This window comes from Zootermopsis nevadensis, unplaced genomic scaffold (genome assembly GCF_977971745.1).
Source record: "Zootermopsis nevadensis isolate Lab colony 2312 unplaced genomic scaffold, Znev_1.0 Znev_ptg000015l, whole genome shotgun sequence".
Classification (NCBI taxonomy): Eukaryota; Metazoa; Arthropoda; class Insecta; order Blattodea; family Termopsidae; genus Zootermopsis; species Zootermopsis nevadensis.
The window spans coordinates 2,472,973-2,494,239 of NW_028259147.1; the positions used below are offsets into that span (position 1 = coordinate 2,472,973).

At 41.3% G+C, this 21,267-nt stretch overlaps 1 protein-coding gene and 1 long non-coding RNA gene across 15 annotated transcripts in view; one reads left to right on the forward strand and one right to left on the reverse strand.

Moving 5' to 3' along the window:
• The window catches only part of LOC110833551 (neurotrimin), a 524,202-nt gene that overhangs the window by 476,258 nt on the left and 26,677 nt on the right, over positions 1–21,267 (forward strand). The window lies entirely within an intron of this gene.
• LOC110833552 (uncharacterized) overlaps positions 1–21,267 on the reverse strand; it is a 267,341-nt gene that overhangs the window by 197,558 nt on the left and 48,516 nt on the right. For all 8 annotated transcript variants that reach the window (XR_015535225.1, XR_015535227.1, XR_015535223.1 and 5 more), the window contains exon 2: positions 17,758–17,797. This is a non-coding gene — a long non-coding RNA (uncharacterized LOC110833552). The remainder of the gene's footprint in view (positions 1–17,757; positions 17,798–21,267) is intronic.

Sequence of the window (21,267 nt, forward strand, 5' to 3'; positions counted from 1 at the left end):
TACTCAATTATCCACGTTCTGTTTCATAAAATAGGTTAAGTTGACTTTACCGCAGCGCTGAATTTACTGCAATTATAGAGATTATATGAATGATACACTCAAACCAGTTGTTAAGCTTTTACCAAGAAGAGAAACGTGATTTCATTAGATGTTCGTACATTTCTGTCTCATGAGTACACGAAACTGGCTTCTTTGTAGCCTAAAGTTCTCATTTTATCCCATTGAAAATGTATGACTCCCCCCAGCACTGCGTTCTCGTCTCTAAAAAGACAAATGCGAACCAATAATGCGTGCTAAGCATACCTAATTAAAGGAATTTCTCTTTGTTTAATTGTAACTTGAGCAGAAGGTTACGTTTTAACGGAATACACGTAGATTGTGTACAAGTCTTAAATCACTTTCTCCCTGGGAGCAAAAAGGTCATGAGACCAGGGATACGACTGCTAACGTGTTGGCAAATACTGTTAAAATTCTAAAAATCCCTAATTTATAGATGGACTTAGCATTAATTAATCTGTTTTAATTGTGGCAATTCGTGTGGATTATACTCTGAGGGTGTTTGGGTAGAATGTGAAGACGTGGAAACTAGCCAGTGACCTCGCGATGCTGGATTTTGATTGAAAAGATCTTTATTAATCTCGTCACCCACTGTTTCTTGTATGTGTGTTTATCAATTCTTATCGTGTAATGTTTGTTTTATCAAGCCACGATGGTCTAGCGGTTAGAACGCTGGCCTTGTAATCCTGGGGTCTCGGGTTCTATTCCCGACGGTGCCCGAATTTATAACTTGTGTTGGGCAAGGCCGTGGTCTAGTTTTCCTCCGGGGTCTTCCCCGGTTTCTCCGTGGCATCCCAACAATTACTCCATTCACACACAGAAGAAGGCAATGGCAAACCACTTCTGGATCATCTGCCAAGAACGTATATGAACAGGTCCCAGTCCGAGAAAAGGATGGAAGGATCCTGTTCATATGGACCTGATCTCAGACAGAACACTAAATAATAATAAGATGAGGTAGTCTAGCGGTTAGAACGCTGGCCTTGTAATCCTGGGGTCTCGGGTTCGATTCCCGGCGGTGCCCGAATTTATAACTTGTGTTGGGCAAGGCCGTGGTCTAGGCAACACGGAGTTTTCCTCCGTGGCATCCCAACAATTACTCCATTCACACACAGAAGAAGGCAATGGCAAACCACTTCTGGATCATCTGCCAAGAACGTATATGAACAGGTCCCAGTCCGAGAAAAGGATGGAAGGATCCTGTTCATATGGACCTGTCGTCAGACAGAACACTAAATAAATAATAAAATGTTTGTTTCTTCTCTTTATTTTGATTTGTTTTCCTCTCGCCTCTTCTCTGTATTTCTCTGGTTCCTGTAAGCTATCGCACCCTTTTCAACCCTTTCTGCAGTAAAACCTCCCTCGGCTTTGTCTGTGTCCGCTGCGTATGCAGCAGCTACGATGTTGCACAAAGGCTGGAAAGATTTTGTATTGCTCCAGCTCTGAAAGACTGATGGCAGAATTCATTAAGAAAATGTTTCACTGTGCGCTGCCACCCAAAATAACATGGTAGGTTGTTGTTGTTGTATTTCTTTTCTCTCGTTCCCTTTCCTTCTCTGGCGAAGTTTTATTTGAAGAATCCGGTGGATTTTGTACGCGGGCCTTTCAACAAAAAGATAGATTTCTCATTTTGGTGGAGAAGGCATTTCAATATAAGGGAAAGTGTAGCGCAATATCCAATTAAACAGAGTCCCTGCAGCGTCAAATGGAAACTCGTGGAGATTCGACTGTGGCCTGAGCACATTTTTGTTTAAGGGAATCGCTCGTATTAGCCTTCTGGAAAGTTCTGTGTACCGTTTAAAGGCAAAGTTTTCCCTGTCCATAGATTGAGAGGGTTTCGGAACAAGAGCTGGCTGACTAAAATATTTATTTATTCCAGGAGAACGGAACAATTACTTTCTTTGTATTTGACTTGTCCATCGTCTCTTAAAAAGTTTAAAACCTTAAAAAAAATAGAGTTCTTTCCTTGAAAATTGATAATCACTTTATCAGTTAAGAAAGTCTTTGGTCTTGTTACCTATCATCCTGAAGATAGAGGCGATACGTACCTCCGAAACGTTTGTAACCACCCATAATATCACAAGGAGTCACAAACCAGAAGATTTATGTAAGACTTGAGGTTCTCACAGCGGTGAGTATGAAGATTTCCGTCTTCTGGGTTGTTGCGCTGTGTAGTCTGGTCGATGTTAACCAACGTTTCGGAGGTCATACTGCTTCCTTCATCAGGGCGATGAGTATGAAGATTTCTGTCTTCTGGGTTGTTGCGCTGTGTAATCTGGTAGATTTTAACCAACGTTTCAGAGGTCATACTGCCTCCATCATCAGAGTGTGAAGATTTCTGTCTTCTAGGTTGTTGCGCTGTGTAGTCTGGTCGATGTTAACCAACGTTTCAGAGGTCACTCTGCCTCCGTCATCAGGGCGATGAGTATGAAGATTTCTGTCTTCTGGGTTGTTGCGCTGTGTAATCTGGTAGATTTTAACCAACGTTTCAGAGGTCATACTGCCTCCATCATCAGAGTGTGAAGATTTCCGTCTTCTGGGTTGTTGCGCTGTGTAGTCTGGTCGATGTTAACCAACGTTTCAGAGGTCATACTGCCTCCGTCATCAGGGCGATGAGTATGAAGATTTCTGTCTTCTGGGTTGTTGCGCTGTGTAATCTGGTAGATTTTAACCAACGTTTCAGAGGTCACTCTGCCTCCGTCATCAGGGCGATGAGTATGAAGATTTCTGTCTTCTGGGTTGTTGCGTCGTGTAGTCTGGTAGGCGTTTACCGACGTTCCATCATAAGGGCGATGACCAGATTACTCATCGCCGTGATGATGGAGGCAGCAAGGACCTCTGAAATGTAAACTTCAACCAGACTACACGGCGATACAACCCAGAGGACAGCCATCTTCGTGCTCATTGCCGTGAAAACCTCAAATCCGTTTTGAAATATTCTTGTTCTGTTTTATCATAATACATCAAGGATTGTATTATATATGAATCATGGACGAATAAAGCTGAGTACAGTCCATTACTCCTTTTTTTTTTCTATTCAGTTGTTTACTGTTCGTTTTTCTTACCACAACTTCAAGGGAGCGTTGTCTAACCCAAGTCCTCTCATTCATTCACCACAATCGCTCCATCCACTCACTGGAGCTTCCTGATTGCATTTCTATTGATTCTTGTGATGAATGTAGATAAATGACTAGGGTTTGCTCCCTACAGGCAGCGCTGTATCGATATTCGTTGATAAAAATCGATATAAATGAATTCGCGTGTTATTACAACGCGATGGACTTATGCGATGTCCCTAAAGAAATTACAGGCCACAAACAAATGTAATTCTGTCGAGTGTTATATTGTAAAAAAAAACTTTAACGTTTTGAACACGGGACCTGTGTCGACCACACGCTTTAACGCCCAGTAACTTCGTATTTTGCCCATAGGGTGTATTTATGGGTTTCGAATGATTATCGGAGTAGAAGGCGATTATGTACTCATATATGTAACGGTGATGAGATGTGTTTTCTTTGCGGTACGGGATAAATTCTTAAATATTATTTATGCGAGTTACGGGCTAAAAAGGGTTATATTTATGTAAGATTTTATCAACGTGACCGAAAATTATTTCATTTCTGTTCTTGAGCGTTCTACATGAGTAACCATAGTAACTGTATAGTCGAAATTTATTTGTAGTTAATGTTTTCCATGCCATCCACGAGATATCCCGTTTGTATAAACTGACTGAATCTACGTGGTTTCTTATAAAAGTTGACAAAGGAGCATATTGTGAAATAGTTGCGGCATTCCAGAAATTGAATTTGTGTTTCCATGGGAACTTGGAATTTGTCTCTAAAAGTCGCCCTGGTTACAGTTTTCATTCCATCATTCCATTCACTGTTCATGGTTATCTTCCCCGCCTCACTCGTCGGTATATATGCGTAACAGGTGCAGTTGAAACAGTGTCGTTAAATAACCTAAAATAGGCCACGTGTTGGTCAACCGTTGTTCGATTCCCGACAGGAAAATAAATTTTGGAAAACCAAGAAATCGATGGCCATTCTAAAGCATGAACAGGCTATTCTGCTAATTAAACGATTAATTGCAATTTTTATGTTTCCTTATAGTTAATAAATTATTTTAAAAGCGTTTCGCAGTCAACAGAGAAAGTGCATTCAACACCTGGGAAAGTAATTAAAATCCAAGATAATTTACGACGATAAAATAAATATCACGGGCTGTATTAAGGATTTACAGAAATTGTTATGAATCGAGGTGTGAGACACGGGCGTAAACTTTGCTTCTCTATCACGTGACGTAAGCATATACAAGATACAACTGCGAAAGTCTCTTGCCAGACGCCCTTAGAGTAACTGAGGGTGGAATACGGTACAGAAATGCGAATAGAATCCCAGAGAATCTGTCGTGGTGTGATTTAAAACACTCCTCACGTGTTTTGCCTACAGATACCGAGAATGAACACGATAAACCTTTGTTAGAATATTTGGTGACCCGCCCAAGATTCGAAGTGACTACCCGCTAAATAAAATACTAAAATTTACTGACGCAGTAAGCCGCTAGGTTCTAGTCGTACTTACTACATTTCAGACTGTTTTGCCTGGGTCGTGTTTGTAAGTGCAGGGTCTCCTTAGAGCTCTAAACATGACGCACGGTATTTTATTCATCTGGATTTATGACTTCCTTCTACCTGATGTACTTGAGAACGCACATAAAAGTGTGTACACTTCGTCCGGCGTCTAGTTAGTTTTATGTTGTTGGAACAGAGGTCCTTCATCACGCCTGTATGCGAATGCTCCAGTAAACGATCTCTTCCCGCTATGAAACTGTCTCGTATAACTTCCTTTGATGACCTCAATTATTCTAAGAGTCGCTGTCCTTGTAATACCAAACTGCGTGTGGGTCAGAGTGCCAAGTGGCAATATTGTCCCCCAGAAAAGTGCGTATATTGTTAACGCTTTATCCTGAAGGACAGAGTCGAGTGATTGGCATTCTGATCACCCCGAGGATGAAGGCAGTGAGGTCTTGTTAAACGTCGTTCACTTTTTACCACACCACACGGTGCAACGTCTCAGGAAACCATCTTATATTCACTTGTTTCTTTTATTTTCCTCTTGTTATGCTTCTTCCTTCCTTTCTTCCTTCCTTTCTTCCTTCCTTTCTTCCTCGCTTTCTTCTTTCCTTTCTTCCTCCCTTTCTTCCTTGCTTTCTTCCTCCCTTTCTTCCTCCCTTTCTTCCTTCCTTTCTTCCTTCCTTTCTTCCTCCTCCCTTTCTTCCTTCCTTCCTTTCTTCCTCCCTTTCTTCCTTCCTTCCTTCCTCCCTTCCTTCCTTTCTTCCTCCCTTTCTTCCTTAGTTTCTTCCTTCCTTTCTTCCTTCCTCCCTTTCTTGCTTTCTTCCTCCCTTCCTTCCTTCCTCCTTCCTCCCTTTCTTTCTTCCTTCCTCCCTTTCTTCCTTCCTCCCTTGTTTCCTCCCTTCCTTCCTTCCTTCCTCCCTTTCTTCCTTCCTTTCTTCCTCCCTTTCTTCCTTCCTTCCTTCTTTCCTTCCTTCCTTCCTCCCTTTCTTCCTTCCTTTCTTCCTTCCTTTCTTCCTTCCTTTCTTCCTCGCTTTCTTCTTTCCTTTCTTCCTCCCTTTCTTCCTTCCTTTCTTCCTCCCTTCCTTTCTTCCTTCCGTCCTCCCTTTCTTCCTCCCTTCCTTTCTTCCTCCCTTCCTTTCTTCCTCGCTTCCTTTCTTCCTCCCTTCCTTTCTTCCTCCCTTCCTTTCTTCCTCGCTTCCTTTCTTCCTTACTTCCTTTCTTCCTCGCTTCCTTCCTTCCTCCCTTCCTTCCGTCCTCCCTTTCTTCCTCCCTTCCTTCCGTCCTCCCTTTCTTCCTCCCTTCTTTCCTTCCTTCCTTCCCTCTGTTTCTTCCTTCCTGCACTTCGGCGCAAGTCGTCCTACCCCCAGCCACTCGCAAGCCGATCACTAGGTCTGTTCTGCTCGCTCAGCGACAGAAGGAAACTCCGTCAAGTGAAGCGAACGGATTTAGTGCGTCATTTGTTGCGTCGTCGTTCGTGTGACGTGGCAATTGACTCGGCAACTCCGTGCAATCCTTAACAAACTCGTCCGACACTGTTACTCGTCGATCGTACTCTTTGCGTTGGCCTTCCTGAAATCTCTGGTTCATATCTCGGGCTGGGTGTCCATCTATTCTGACTAGGTTTACCTCGGTCCCTCCGAGCAAAATACCGGGCGTTGCGCATCCTACATTGAATTAGGCCACGACCACTTCCTTTCACACATTTTCCATTCATTATCCATCTATCATTCGGAGCCATGCAGTCTGAACTACTCAAGGTGTTGTGAAATATACCGTCAGAATTTCGCAGACAGTCCACAGAGAGAAGTCCTTGCCTCTGGGGTTGGGCGTGGTGGTATCAATTCACGACGCAAAAATAGCATGGATTATGAAATGTTACACAAAATGTCAGACTTCTACTGATTCTTTGGTGAGATTTCAAACTTGTAAGGAACGTCGAGCATGGTTGGATTCATCTGGCTCAGGATAGGGTCCAGTGTAGGGATGTTATTGGCAAAGTACAGAATCTTTGTCGCATGAAGGGCGTGGAATTGTACGACCATAGGGCCAGTTGGGGAGAACAGGCCGTGTGTCATTTTTACGCAGACCAGTAATAATGCTCCTTCACAGAACTGTCTCTGTGACAGACATCAAATGAATTTTAATTATTTCCCCGTATATTTTATACCCAGCGTTCGGAAAGCTTGTGCCACGATAATTACTACGGTCTCGTAGAGATGGGCGTAATAATCGTCAACTGCCAATCATTTGATACTCAACCATATACCAGAATTTTATAAAAATCCAAAACTCTGCAAAGACAGTTCTCTGGTATATAGTTTTAAATTTCATTAATTAACAATATCGTACCTTTAAATATTCTATTTCTAGTCAGTTTTAATGGCTTCGTAAGTCCACAAACATTTTCTGGCCCTGGGCCGTCGTCATAGAAACTTACAGCCCCACATATGACGATCTAGCCATCCTTTTCTAATGTCACATTTAATTACAGATTTGCCTTTCTCTCTTTTATCTATTTCTGGAGAATGTAAAAAAAATGATTTTCCCATCATCCGTTTCATATGTGAACTTTTAACTGTTTCGATGCTGCTGACGAGATAACTCGGGATTCCATCTTTCTTGCCTTGTTAAAGTAATAGATGGCACGGCAGAATGAACAAGGAACATTTAACGACGCACGGGCTAAGAAACAATGCCAATTTATTTGAGTGGAGCGTTGCTATAGAAACATGCAAATATGGTTTTTAATTAGGGGGGTATTGTTCGTGACAGTTAACACGAGAACTGGAAATACCAGACACTCTTCCTTTTCCTGAATTCTATTATTGCTCTGTTTTAGACGCCGTCGGCGGTCAGACCGCCAGTATCCGCTTTCTTTCCGTGAATTCCGCGTTGCACGAGCCGCTTTCCTCCTCAGTCTGCCTTCCAGGCATCCATTGCAGTAGTTGGCTTGACTCTGGAGTCGGAGGGAACTTGCGACGTCTGAGAGGGGGGGGGGTACCTCCCCTAGGGCACGTTCTACATTAATTTCACAAGTTCTCGCGGGGCAGGGGGAGGGTGAGGGCGAGCGACCCCACAGCACTGCGCTATATAATTCCGTTTTCCCATGAGATGGATTGTCGCCGCTCTGGAATGCATACATAATTAATTTCAGTGTACGCTGTTTCTGTGTTGCATTTTTATTTTCAACTTTTATTTCCCTTATTCTCTCTGACTCTCACTTTCACCTTTCTCCCCCTACCAAAGTTTGAAATGAACACGAAAGTGCGTAGGTAAACAACGTAAGACAGAATGCTGGTCCCTGTCATACACATGTAAGCAAGAGACGAGGAATACAGACATTTTATTCCGAAAATCTCAAAGACTGCCCAGAAACCCAGTAATAGTATCATTTTTTATGTTTTATCCGAGAAGACGTCTTATGAATTCCGATGTAAAAATCTGTATTAATTTATATTGTGATCGTTACATGTAGAACCCAGTGAGGAATTTTGTTAGTACGATGATGAACCGTTATGTTCCTTAACGGCAGTGAATTAGTTGATGAGATGAGCAACTGTCAGGTTTGCAAGAATTTCTGAACAGTGCGGTTAGTGAGACGGATACCCTAATTGTCTCCACTGTGTTTAACGCAAGCGGCCATGACATGCTTTGTGGCGTATTATCGCCCGTTCCTTTGTAACAGCGGACGAACGTACAGATTGAAGTGACATTAACAGTGCATGGCGTTCGGGTGGATAGTGCTTTTGTGTATAAACACACACAAGGCACATGCTCCATCTTAACTGCATTTAACATTTAGGATACTCACACTCATTAACTTCCTGGTGATAGTCAAACACGCGGTTAAAGAGGACATCCGGGTAGGTTTCGACAGCGATTCTTGCTTATATGACGGAGGTATCCATCTCGAATGTCGGCCAATTTACAGGCTTTTGTAAATGAAGACCAACACCGACACACGTTATTAAATTTTTTCTTAAGAAAGTTCTGTCGACCTGTCATGGAATTAGAGAGCTAACTAATTTGGTACTATAAGGTAATGTTGTCCCTGACGCCTAACTTACCACTACACCGTGCAGAAGTATAACCACCCTCATCCCTAACCTTGGTACTAGGTGGAGGTGCGTAAAGCTCCGGCCGCTTTATCCTCCAGGAAGCAAACCCCGTTCCCTCTGGATGTAATGTTGGAGAAAATCCCAGAGCCAGTCTTGATTTTGTGGCGAAGAAACATTTCTTGCCCTTTTCGGGAATCGAAGGCCGGTCTTGCGTCCCTTAACCCAGGGTCACTATGTTGACAGCAGAGTTTTAATTTGGGCTTGAAGAGCTGGGGGTCCATGGCACTTTCTCTACGGCAATCTTAAAATTGTGGTGTTCGCACGTATTTTGAAGGAAATCTTTAGCATGAGGACCTTAGTACTCAATACTATATATATATACAGGGTGAGTCAGAAGTATTTTACAAACTTCGTGTGCGTGTTCCAGGATTAAATATAAGAAAAAATTAAACATTTGCGACCCCATGTTCATAGGAACATTTTTCCTTATTTTTGATCGTGGAACACGCACACGAAGTTTATAAAATACTTCTGACTCAACCTGTATATATATTCAAGGATGTTCATTTCTTTTCAGTTTTTCTTGTCTTTTTTCTTTTCTTCTGTAATGTACCATCTTCCTGAAAAGCGTGGCATCGCATCTCAGTTTCCATTCAGTGAGGGCCTCGGCCATGCAGAAAACAGTTTTCAATTACATCCAGGCTTATTAGAGGAGAGGTAATGAAAAGGTACAGGGGAGGCTGCAGAGGAGATGACAAAGCCAAGGGGACGAACTGCAAGGAAGATGGCAGTTGAATGTCCCGCAGCTCCTGTTAAAGCACGTGCTAATAGAGTAATGGGGGAATTAACCATCTCATCTGCACGACATTCGTTCCCCACCCCTCATCAACTTCTGTAACTCAAGGGCGATCTTTAATCCGGGATTTTTATCGTCACAACCCTCTCTTTCAAAAAGAAAATAATTACATAGTCCCTTATTGGTATAGCCACGGTGGTCTAGCAGTTAGAACGCTGGCCTTGTACATCTGGGGGTCTCGGGTTCGATTCCCGGCGGTGCCCGAATTTATAACTTGTGTTGGGCAAGGCCGTGGTCTAGGCAACACGGAGTTTTCCTCCGGGGGCTTCCCCGGTTTCTCCGTGGCATCCAAACAATTACTCCATTCACACACAGAAGAAGGCAATGGCAAACCACTTCTGGATCATCTGCCAAGAACGTATAAGAACAGGTCCCAGTCCGAGAAAAGGATGGAAGGATCCTGTTCATATGGACCTGTCGTCAGACAGAACACTAAATAAATAATAAGATGAGGTGGTCTAGCGGTTAGAACGCTGGCCTTGTAATCCTGGGGTCTCGGATTCGATTCCCGGCGTTGCCCGAATTTATAACTTATGTTGGGCAAGGCCGTGGTCTAGGCAACACGGAGTTTTCCTCCGGGGGCTTCCCCGGTTTCTCCGTGGCATCCCAACAATTACTCCATTCACACACAGAAGAAGGCAATGGCAAACCACTTCTGGATCATCTGCCAAGAACGTATATGAACAGGTCCCAGTCCGAGAAAAGGATGGAAGGATCCTGTTCATATGGACCTGTCGTCAGACAGAACACTAAATAAATATAATAAATAGTCCCTTATTGGCTCTGTAAATCTATCGGACCCTTTCTGACAGCAAGAAGTGTCTCTCTGCTCTGGAGTACCTAATTTAACTACAACACGTGATTTTTATCAGTATTCCAGAAGATATGCTGATTTTAATCATTGATCTTTTATCATATCTATAAGTCATAATGACCCGTATAATCACAGACTTTTAATTTTTGAGTGAATGATAACTATGACTGCCATCTGTATCACAGTTCAAGAACTTGGCATGTCACTCGGTATATTTTATTATTTTTCGATATATTCAGTAATTTCAATAATTATGCAGGAAAGTGACGGTGTAACCTTTGTGCCCTGTAACATGTGTGCATCTGCTTTCAGATAGGAAATGAAAAACACATGCAAAAGTTTATTAAACTAAAATATTTTATTTTATTTGGAATTCGAGGAATTTTAATTTAAATGCTTCAAGTGTAGAATCATGAGTTTTCTTGTCATCTCTTCTGTGCATTCGTTTCCGTGATTTTGAAAGGGCTAAAGGACATTTTTCCGTCATTCCTAGAAGTCACGCATGGCCTCATTAATTTGAGAGTTTCAAGAAATGCCAAACAAAACAGAACAGAACTGTAGATGTTTAGGGAATTTGAAAATGTATATAGAATATTCACTGCTTACTTAAAAGTTGTTTTACTCATCCCAGGCGCGAGTTTTTTCTTTTCTTTTGAACTCTTTTCGAAGAAGGGAAATGTGAAATTTGCACTCAAGAGTCTTAATTATTACATGTTTATTAAGACTTGCAATTCTTACGTAAAATATCAGTGGAAGGAAGTTTGTAATCCATGAGCTAATCTCTAAAGGAAAAGACCCCTTTTTCAGGGCTTTATTAATTCTGAATGGCGTTTTCAGCTATAGAATCATTTTCTCGTACAATAAGTTCAGTGTTGTTTCAACAGAATATTTACAGAGAATAGTTAAGACGCATTTACAGAGTAACAGAAATTAAAAACCAAATTTTCATCCTGTACCAACCATTTAGTGTACGTATTTAATAGAATTTCGCCTTGCATTCTGAGTAGGAATCTGCTCGTCCTTCTTGTGACAGACGGACGGGCGGACTCTCACAATTTCTTCTGTGAGCGTTCATGCACTTTGGTCGAATAAAAAAAGACTTTCCCTGTATTCAACACGATCTTTGAATTGTAAAGGACAGCAGTTACTACGCAGACGCGAGAATCACCACATTCTTGTCGAGGGCTGATAAATAACCGGTAATGCAGCTGCCTGCAATGACTACATACCAATGCTTAGCGGGAGGGGGTGTCATCGTCTGCTGTTTTACACGAAGGATAAAAAAAGATAAAACAGCAAACCACGGACTTAACAGCGTCGGCAGCTTTTACAGAAGCGTGACCTCTTAACCTTGGCGTCTAGTCGCTTTCACCAAAGCTTTTACATTCTCCCTTTTAAGCCGGTCTGTCTCCATTAATCATGACACACGTAATTTGATATAAAGTTCAACAAACTTTTCCGAGCCGACAGCGTCCTCCTATGACGCGCTGGATGTATAATGAACAGCTCAAGAATAATTTAGGTTGTCCTCTGACGTACGTGCGTTTCAGGGCGTTAAAACAGTCAATCACAAGTCGTCGTCAGGGTTGTAAACCGAACTGACGCACTGACGAAAATTTGCAGCGAGATAAAACTACTAGAAAAGCTAATCCCTTAAAGCCGAAGAGAGAGAAAGAAAGAGGAAATTGGTGGGGGAGAAGTGAGAGACACTTCGATATCTGGGGGGGAGAAAGAGCATCTTATAGCTAGAAGGTCCCCAGGCAATGCCCGCTCGTCCTTCTGTTAAGGATAAAGTAAGAGTGAAGGCGTTAGTGTGATGATTGGCATAAAAGACGGAATTTTGAAATTTTGTATTAGCGAAAGCTGAGGCTATTAATTTGGAAGTTTGGAACACAATTTAGAAGTTCCTACTGAGGGGAGGGGGGGTAAGTTTTGACGGCGTTAAGGGGTGGTAAATTTTGATTAATTTAAGTCGGGAGGGCTGCATGAGAAGCTTCTCGCCTAAATATTTTTTAATAATCCAGTCCGTACCGCGAAGAAAACACAACACTTCGCCATTACATAGATCAACTGGTTAACGCTGTTTAAGGAAATAATCGCTGTTTAAGTGAATATCGAAGGAAACCGATCCACTCAAAATGAAAACTTGTATGTTATTGATTCAGGTGGAACACGTGGCTGCCATAAGGCTTCCAGGATTAGCGTATTGTAAGAGTACAGTGCAAACAGCGTAATGCAAAAGCCATTTATGATATGAATGTAGGCATTACGTTAACCTCACGAATTTCCTCAAAGATTAAACGAAAACCTGTAATTCTCTGTAAGATCCTCTGAAGAATGTAAGTGTGAAATTAATATATATTTCATAAGTACACACACCCACACACTAAGCACAATTTTGAGACATACGAGCCATATATGCGGTTGTGGACCTACAGTCTTGACGTGACGCGGAACTGGTAATTTTTAAAGGCTGCACTATAAATAAAACTGGATATTCATTTCCTCCGACTCCGGGAAAGAATATATCTGAAGAAGTTTTCTGTATGAATGTTGAATGTTATTCATTGCAGTAAAAAACTAGGGAACTGTCATGTCCCTCGCAGGCCACACCTGGAGACATCTTAGGACCCAGGTGTTAGTGAAGACGAAGAAATGATTGTAAAATATTGGAATTGTCTCTGAGGAGAAATGTGGGCCGACAGAGAAAAGATAAGTGAGTAAAGCTAACACATTCCGCGAGTTATATTCTACCCCGATCACTTCTTTAAAACGTACCATGTATGGTATGACGACACTGAACTAATTGAATACATTACTTGACTGTTTAAAACTCAGTGCTAACTATTTGTTCAGTAATTTTGCGTTCCGTCCTCAGAGATTATTTATGGATTTCACGTGAATATCAGAAGATACGCTGATTACTTCCATTTGAACTTTATAATTTGACGGAGATGCGTCGTATTATTCGACGAGGCTGTCCCCCACGAAACATTGAACTCCAGCGGTGAAAACTTTTATTTTTGTAGTGTTCTGTCTGATGACAGGTCCATATGAACAGGATCCTTCGATCCTTTTCTCCGACTGGGACCTGTTCATATACGTTCTTGGCAGATGATCCAGAAATGGTTTGCCATTGCCTTCTTCTGTGTGTGAATGGAGTAATTGTTGGGATGCCCCGGGGAAGCCCCCGGAGGAAAACTCCGTGTTGCCTAGACCACGGCCTTGCCCAACACAAGTTATAAATTCGGGCACCGCCGGGAATCGAACCCGAGACCCCAGGATTACAAGGCCAGCGTTCTGACCGCTAGACCACCTCATCTTATTATTATTTAGTGTTCTGTCTGACGACAGGTCCATATGAACAGGATCCTTCCATCCTTTTCTCGGACTGGGACCTGTTCATATACGTTCTTGGCAGATGATCCAGAAGTGGTTTGCCATTGCCTTCTTCTGTGTGTGAATGGAGTAATTGTTGGGAAGCCACGGAGGAAAACCGTGTTGCCTAGACCACGGCCTTGCCCAACACAAGTTATAAATTCGGACACCGCCGGGAATCGAACCCGAGACCCCCAGGATTACAAGGCCAGCGTTCTAACCGCTAGACCACCGTGGCAGGTGGTGAAAACTTACGGATTTCCCGCGCCCAGTCTCGTTTGGCGTGCAGTATTACCGTTCTTGCGAGGATACGAAAGACGCGAGGCCTGTCCTTATACTGGGTCATAGAGGCAGAGGAAATATTTTTGTGAAGGCACAAGATGACTGATAAACCGCGGCGGAAAGAAGAAATAAGGCAGGGATGGGTTCAAGAGAGACTATGAAAAATGACTCTTTGGCTTAACTACATTAGTTTTGAAACAGGAAAGCATTTTGTGGCGAAGTGGAACAAGTTTCTTTCAGAGCAGTGGATTTTTAGTTTCTTTGTTTTCGTAACACAGTTTTCGCACATGCTTATGTACTGAACACTTACTAGAATCTGACACAAAAATTTCTTTGATTTAATACGAATATATATCTCCTGTGTATTTATATATTGTTTACTTAACTACTCTCCCATATCTCACACTATATAGCGTCTAATGTCTCTCCTATCAAAAGTGTTCGGGGGGGGGGGGTCCCCCCTCTCTTTATTTACATTCCAAAGTGTTCAGAGAGCTCATTTTTCCCCTGGGGTAATGCGGACGGCGCGTGAAACTGACAACATCCTGTAAGGCTTAAATTAAGTTTACGACCTATGTTAACAATCCATGGAGCTATACCTCCACTCCCAATACGTCATCATGTTGTAGTGCTTAATACATTGCAGGGACCACATGACCTTTAAAAAGTGGAATATATTTTTTTTTCGCTGTCTTGGACGCAAATAAATTAGTGACGTGAGAATGGAGACTGTTACACAGTGAACAGATAGAGAGATAAATTTGTTACGTAATTAAATTATGTAATATTAGATGTGCTGGGCGTGTAGCACGGAAGAGGAGAATTATAAATCCAGAGGGTAAAAGTTATTGTGTCGATAAACATAAAAAACAATTTATTAAAATTACGGCAGTAAAAACAATCTTTTCCTCGAACTCTTTAAAGCCCAGTGGTAACTATATGTACCACTTCCTTTAGCAATCAGTAATTCTTCATTATGCCTACAATGTACACATTTGTTTTGTGTTTTTTTCATAAGAAACAGCGATTATCTCCTTAAACCGCGTTAACAAGTTGATCTTTGTAATGGTGAAGCGTAGTGTTTTCTTCGCGGTACGGACTGAATATTTAAATATTATTTAGATGAGTTTTGATTTGAGATTTAAAAAAAACATGTACCGAATACATGAGGCTGTAATTTAAGTTATAGCGTTGAAACCCAGCGTAGCTACGCTTTGTAACACAATTGTCGCCTTTTTTTTCGTCTTACATCTGCCATGCAGTTTTACTATCAAAGTTGGAGGGAAAGTTAATTAGTGTTTGGTTGATGAGGTTACTTGTTTGCAACTACCGCGAGACGGCGCTGATGTAGCTGGCTTGGGTCTGTTCTTTTGTCGGTGCAAATATGAGGTAATTAGCATTTTAAAATTAACACGGGATTACATGAGAAACAAACAAGAGCTATAAAAATGTACCGTGTCAGAGTTTTAACATAACTCAGAGACGCAGAGCAACGTTGAAGGAAGGATATATAAAATAATGAACATTTTCCCTGAAATTCGAAAACACAACACGCACAACACACGGAAGACGTCAGAAGGGCGTACAGAAGCGTCTCTTACGCCCTCAATGTGCGAATATGGCTGTCTTTTGGGACGTTGCATCGCGTAGTCTGGTAGAAGTTTACCGACGTTTCAGAGGTCCTTGCTGCCTCCATCATCAGGGCAATGACCACTTCGTGATAAATACAGTAAGTACCTGTGAAACATCTGTCAATTTCTACCTGACTACTCCGTGCAACAGCCAATAAGATTCATATTCATACCGGTAGCCATGAGAACCTGATATTTTACCCCTCATGTGAAAAAGCAGGTTTCAGGCGTTTACTGCGATGTTCAACGAAACCGTGTCGAATGATGCTCTGTCGCTCGTTAGACCTGCATTGACCGTGAAAGAGTAACAGGGAGCGAGACGCTGTATGTGACCCGTGTTTGCCGTGCACAGTACACACGCAGACTATCAATGAGTAGACATTTGGGTCGTCATGTCGACTACAGATGCTGGGAAAAGAGTGTTTTGTATCCCCAAGGGTCGTAACTATTCCATGTTTTGTGTGTACCGACTCTGACTGCTGACTCCTGTTTCGCTAAGTCAATTCTCTGGTCAACTTCTGAACTGCCAACTCCAAAGCATGATATTCCTAAACTCATGTGTTCTACATTTCACGCACATTGAATGTGTTTTTCACATGTCATTGATAATCCTGTTCATCAGTAACTGAGGGTCTCGCAGTGTTGACTCCGAACGTGTCTGTCTTCTGGGTTGTAGCGCCGCGTAATCTGGTAGAAGCTTACCGACGTTTCAGAGATCCTTGCTGCCTCCGTCATTATAAGGTAGGATTTTATTGCCTCATCGCCCTGATGATGGAGGCAGAAATAATCTGTGAAACGTCTGTAAACTTCTACCAGACTACGCAGTGCAACAACCCAGAAGGTAGCTACGTTTATACTCGTCGTGAAAACCTGACATCTCACGGTGTGGATTGGATTCATCTGGCTTAGAAGAGAGACAGGTGACGAGCTCTTGTGAAGACTGTAATAAATCTTTGGGTTCCTTTGAATTAGGAGATAAAAACCAACTCAGCTGTGGTTCATAAGTAGGACTGTAATCGATGGAGCGGGTAAGTTTGTATAGTTCTTTTAGTAGTTTCGGAGAGGAATGGTATCGACCATCACAATCGACCAGCAACTGTGGTCTGCGTGCGCAGAAGATGAGTTTTACGGAGCCTTCAGTTAATATTGTAAAACTGGTTCGTATGATAGCGTTATAACAACCAGGAAACCGTTCCGTGGTGGGGAAGTTGATGTTGGACAGGAATTATCTATGTACGAGAAGGGGGGAGAGGGTGCGTGAGTACACAGATATGTTCGCGTTATATAACAGAATTAAATGACCGATACATAACGTCACATAAGTTCACGGTGATAAATGCAGATCCGCGTTATCAGAAACAGCAGAATGGACCAGTAGAGAAGAAGGGGCCGCCATGAAAGAACGTACTGCATACAAAACGTCGCTGGAACGTGAGCTCAATGAATGGACACGCTCAGCCTTCGGTGTGAGCTACGTCACAACCGGTGGATATTGCAGTAACTACGACAGAATCGTATGTTCCCGAAGCAACCTGACGTGTTACGTCTTGCAAATATAGAGCCATCTACGTAACAGGACATGGGATGGCGAAGTCAGTGTTGTGACTAGGCCACGGGGTGGACGACCGAGGTTCGATTCCCGGCAGGGAGGGATTTTCCTGTTCTCTGCTTTTTCCGGTCGAGGTTTAGGACCCATCAAGTCAGTTTTTTCCTCGGTGATAAAGCGGCCAGGGCGTGAAGCTAACAACCAATCTTCATCTCATACCAAGTTAAGAAAGTGCAAAGCTATACCTCATGGCATGGTGCTTAATTAAGCACCAGGAACAGCTTTACTCGCCTATATTTGTTATTCCAGTACAGGTTAGGTTTAAACATGGCGAACGTATCATGTCATAAGTTGAAAATTTAACTAAACTGGAATGGCCGCTTTGACCCCTGACAGCTGCAGTGTAATACGTAAGCCGTCGTACGATGAGCTGGACCAATCGGGTGGAAGAATATTGAATTACGTTTCGGAGAAAACTGTTGGTTAGAAAAGAAAACTCAATCAAAGAGAAGAATGAAGATTCGGGACTAAGGAAAGAGAAGTCTGGTCTCTTACTCACCTTTTCCATTTTCTGGTTTATCTCCTTGTCTCTTCTGGAACTGCAGACAGAAAAGAAATCAATAAGAAATATTATAGAGATCGAAACATTAATAAAAATATCCTTCTGTCATATTTTTCTAGCAGAAAGTATATTTGAGAATAACACATTACATCGAATTATATTTAAAATGACGTCTTACAAAAAAAAATTTGTGATAGAATAGACGTAATTTATTTCTGGGTTGAGATTTTAAGATTGTAGGCTGAGACAGAATTCTCAAATGAAGCTATGTTCAAGTTCACGAGTTATAACGATAATTCGATGCCAGAAGAGTTCTTCTTGAGAAGGTTAGTCTTTCAGGTAATCTATAAAGCTATTGGGTTGCCTCAAAATTGATCAAGTCCTTTCTAAGAACAGCCAACAACTACAAATATAAACTACATTTTTGGAAGAAATTCATTGAGATCAGTTTTAATTATCCGTGAATACGTAAATTCATTCCAACTTTTGTTAAATATTAACACAGGCAAGTGTTTGTATAAATGCAATAACCTATTTGCTAGATTCAAAACATATTGTAAATCTAATACATGTAAAATTTGTTAAAGTCACATTGCAACTAACATGTAACTTCATCTTTGTGTAATTATGCTCATAGTCTTAATATGTAGTATCCTGTTGCGTATTTTTGTTATAAAGGCTTAATAAAAAAAACATTCAACATAACTATCTGATGTTTAATTTAATTATAATAGTACAATATATTACGTATGCACTACGCATTTCCGCAATACGCCGTCTTTATAGGTTAAGTTGGTGTATTTGTTTTTGATCGCCCTGTATAATACCGGTAAAAACTTCGTACGCTGCTTGTCGCTTATCATAATGAAATATTTGCGCTACCAGAAACCTCGGTAGCGTATCTAACTGAGGCAGAAACTTGCTTCCTGGAATTTCGATGTGAACTTGTATCTCAGTTGCAGACTAAAATGGACAATTGCCCGTTGCGTTTCAAACGCTGTTCTCGAAACTTCCATGTGAGACGACAGCAATGATTGAAAATTGCAGATAAATTGGCGAAAGTTAATTTTACGGATTTTCATAAACGATGTTGTGTCGCACTGAAGGAAAGCTACGAAAGTTGGCATGTGTACTTCTCGTCACTGGAGGGTGAGTCAGAAGCCATTTGATTTTATTACCCCCTTCAGAGTCTGCTTAATAGTACCTGAGAGCATTCTGGGCACGATTTTTTTTTTTTTTTTTTTTTTTTTTTTTTTTTTTTTTTTTTTTACCCTGTTTGCAGCAATTTCCGCTGTGGTGCACAAGTCTTTTACAATTGCGAACTGTCCTCCTGTTCTTGCCAGCAAGTCAGAAGAATAACAGCACGAAAGACAATAAACGAGTATAAACCATGAAAGAAAAATTGTCAGGAATCCCATTGAAGAGAAGGCGAAACTGTAGCACAAAAACGCCCAAAAACTTCCGTAGTTACGTCGCAGAATGGGGCACGCCATTAATCTCGCGTGTGTGGCCGACTTCCACCCTTTGCTGATTTCGTCCAGGGCGAAGTATTTTCCCGGCCCGTTCTTTCATCTCGTCGTGCCTCCGGGCGTGAGTCACGACCATATTTTGGAAAGCGGAACCCACTAAATGGATCTTTACTATGGCCTTCTGGGAACTGACGCCTTGCAGACTTGTAAAGTACAAACACGCGGGAAATAAATATTTACAAGACTTTTCTTGTAAATCCTCAATAAATGGAACCCTTTGAAGACCCAGGCGTACATGGATGATAATATTAAAACGGTATTTAAAGAAAAATTATTAAAATGTAGACTATATTGGATAGGTTTAAAATACATGTTAATGAAGGGAATTTTTTAAGTACCTGTGGTGATATTATGACCTTACTGAATAGATTACTGGTTGGTCAGCTGGGTAACTGTCGGTGTTTTCAGTACCACCAAGGACTTATTCCACACGATCGAATCCCTTTCTCAATTAATGACGTACTTATTCAACATATGGATAGCAGTTTATTGTATTTATAAACTATCCAGTACATTAGTAACTTCGGCTTTCGAGTGTGAGCTACATCAAATGTTAAGAATTATCCGACGTTTCGGCATACATTTCAGTTGTCATGTAAGATTTCAGGTTCTTATGGCGAAAATAAATATTGCTTTCTTCTGGGTTGTTGCGCCGTGTAGTCGGGTAAAAGTTAATCGACATTTCAGAGGTGTCTGCTGCCAATCTCCCTGATGATGGAAGCAGCAAACACCTTTGAAATGCCGTCGGTAAACTTCTACCAGACCACATGGCGCATGAACCTTTATTGCAGTTGCCATCTTAAGGGTGAAGATGTCAACTGCAGTGTTTGCCGAAACGTCAGGTAATTCTGAACATTCGACAGGATTCGTCCCGGAAAGCCGAAGTTTCACACCGACCCCGAAATTTCAAAGGCAAGCACATTTCATAAAACATTTTAACGTTTCGTTTCTGATAAATATGTTAAAAATATTTCGAAATATAATTTCTGGAACGTGCATCGCGTTCCCGTGTGTGGTCATTATGCTGAGAACAGATGAATTCCCAGTTGTGAATTTATTTAACGTAGAAAGCTTAAATTTTAACCGCAATTAAATCATCTATATGAAAGAATGCTAATAAAACCATGACTTGTTCAATTACGATAAATGTATCCTTTACATCACAAAGTGGACCTAAAGCATTCTTCTATATGTACAAAACGTTCAGATGGGTCTACTGTCTAATGACCGTAACATAACAGTTTCAATTACGAACACAAAGTTTTGCCTTTGTAATGTGTAATAAAGTTACGTGGAATTTGATGTGTCATTTTCAAATGAAAGAATCCATTGCTCATAGCTGATATTCATTCGTTTCTCTAATGCAAAATATACATATATCAAGCGTAATGTGGGAAGTTATGAAACAAAAGACCATCTGACAAACCTTTCTTTTTTCCCAGATATTAAACACTGAAGTAAGTAACAATTATTGATTCTAGTTTGCAACCAGGTAACACAGAAAATTTTAAAGGTAGAAACAATTATTAAATTTTAGTGTGCGTAACGTTTTCTTCCGATACAAATATAAAATAGTAGTCAAACACTTAGAGTAGAAATATTAACCATTCAAAACCGAATGGTAATTATATTTACCAGACGCTTGAGCAATTACTAACTCTGCATTCTGTATTTATGGGCCATGCATAATTCTCGATGTAAACAGCGACAATTTCCTTAAACAGCGTTAACAAGTTGATCTTTGTAATGGTGAAGTGTGGTGTTTTCTTCGCGGTACGGACTGAGTTTTTAAATATTACTTAGACGAGCTTTGGCTCCAGATGGTTAATTAGGCCCATACTCGGTACTTTAAGAGAAGGAACACGGGGACGGACAGACAGACAGACGGCTAGAAAATTAATTGAACCGACAATAAGCGGCTTTAAAAATACGGCTGTAATCAAGTATTACTTACAGCTTTTCATACTGTGTTTTGCTC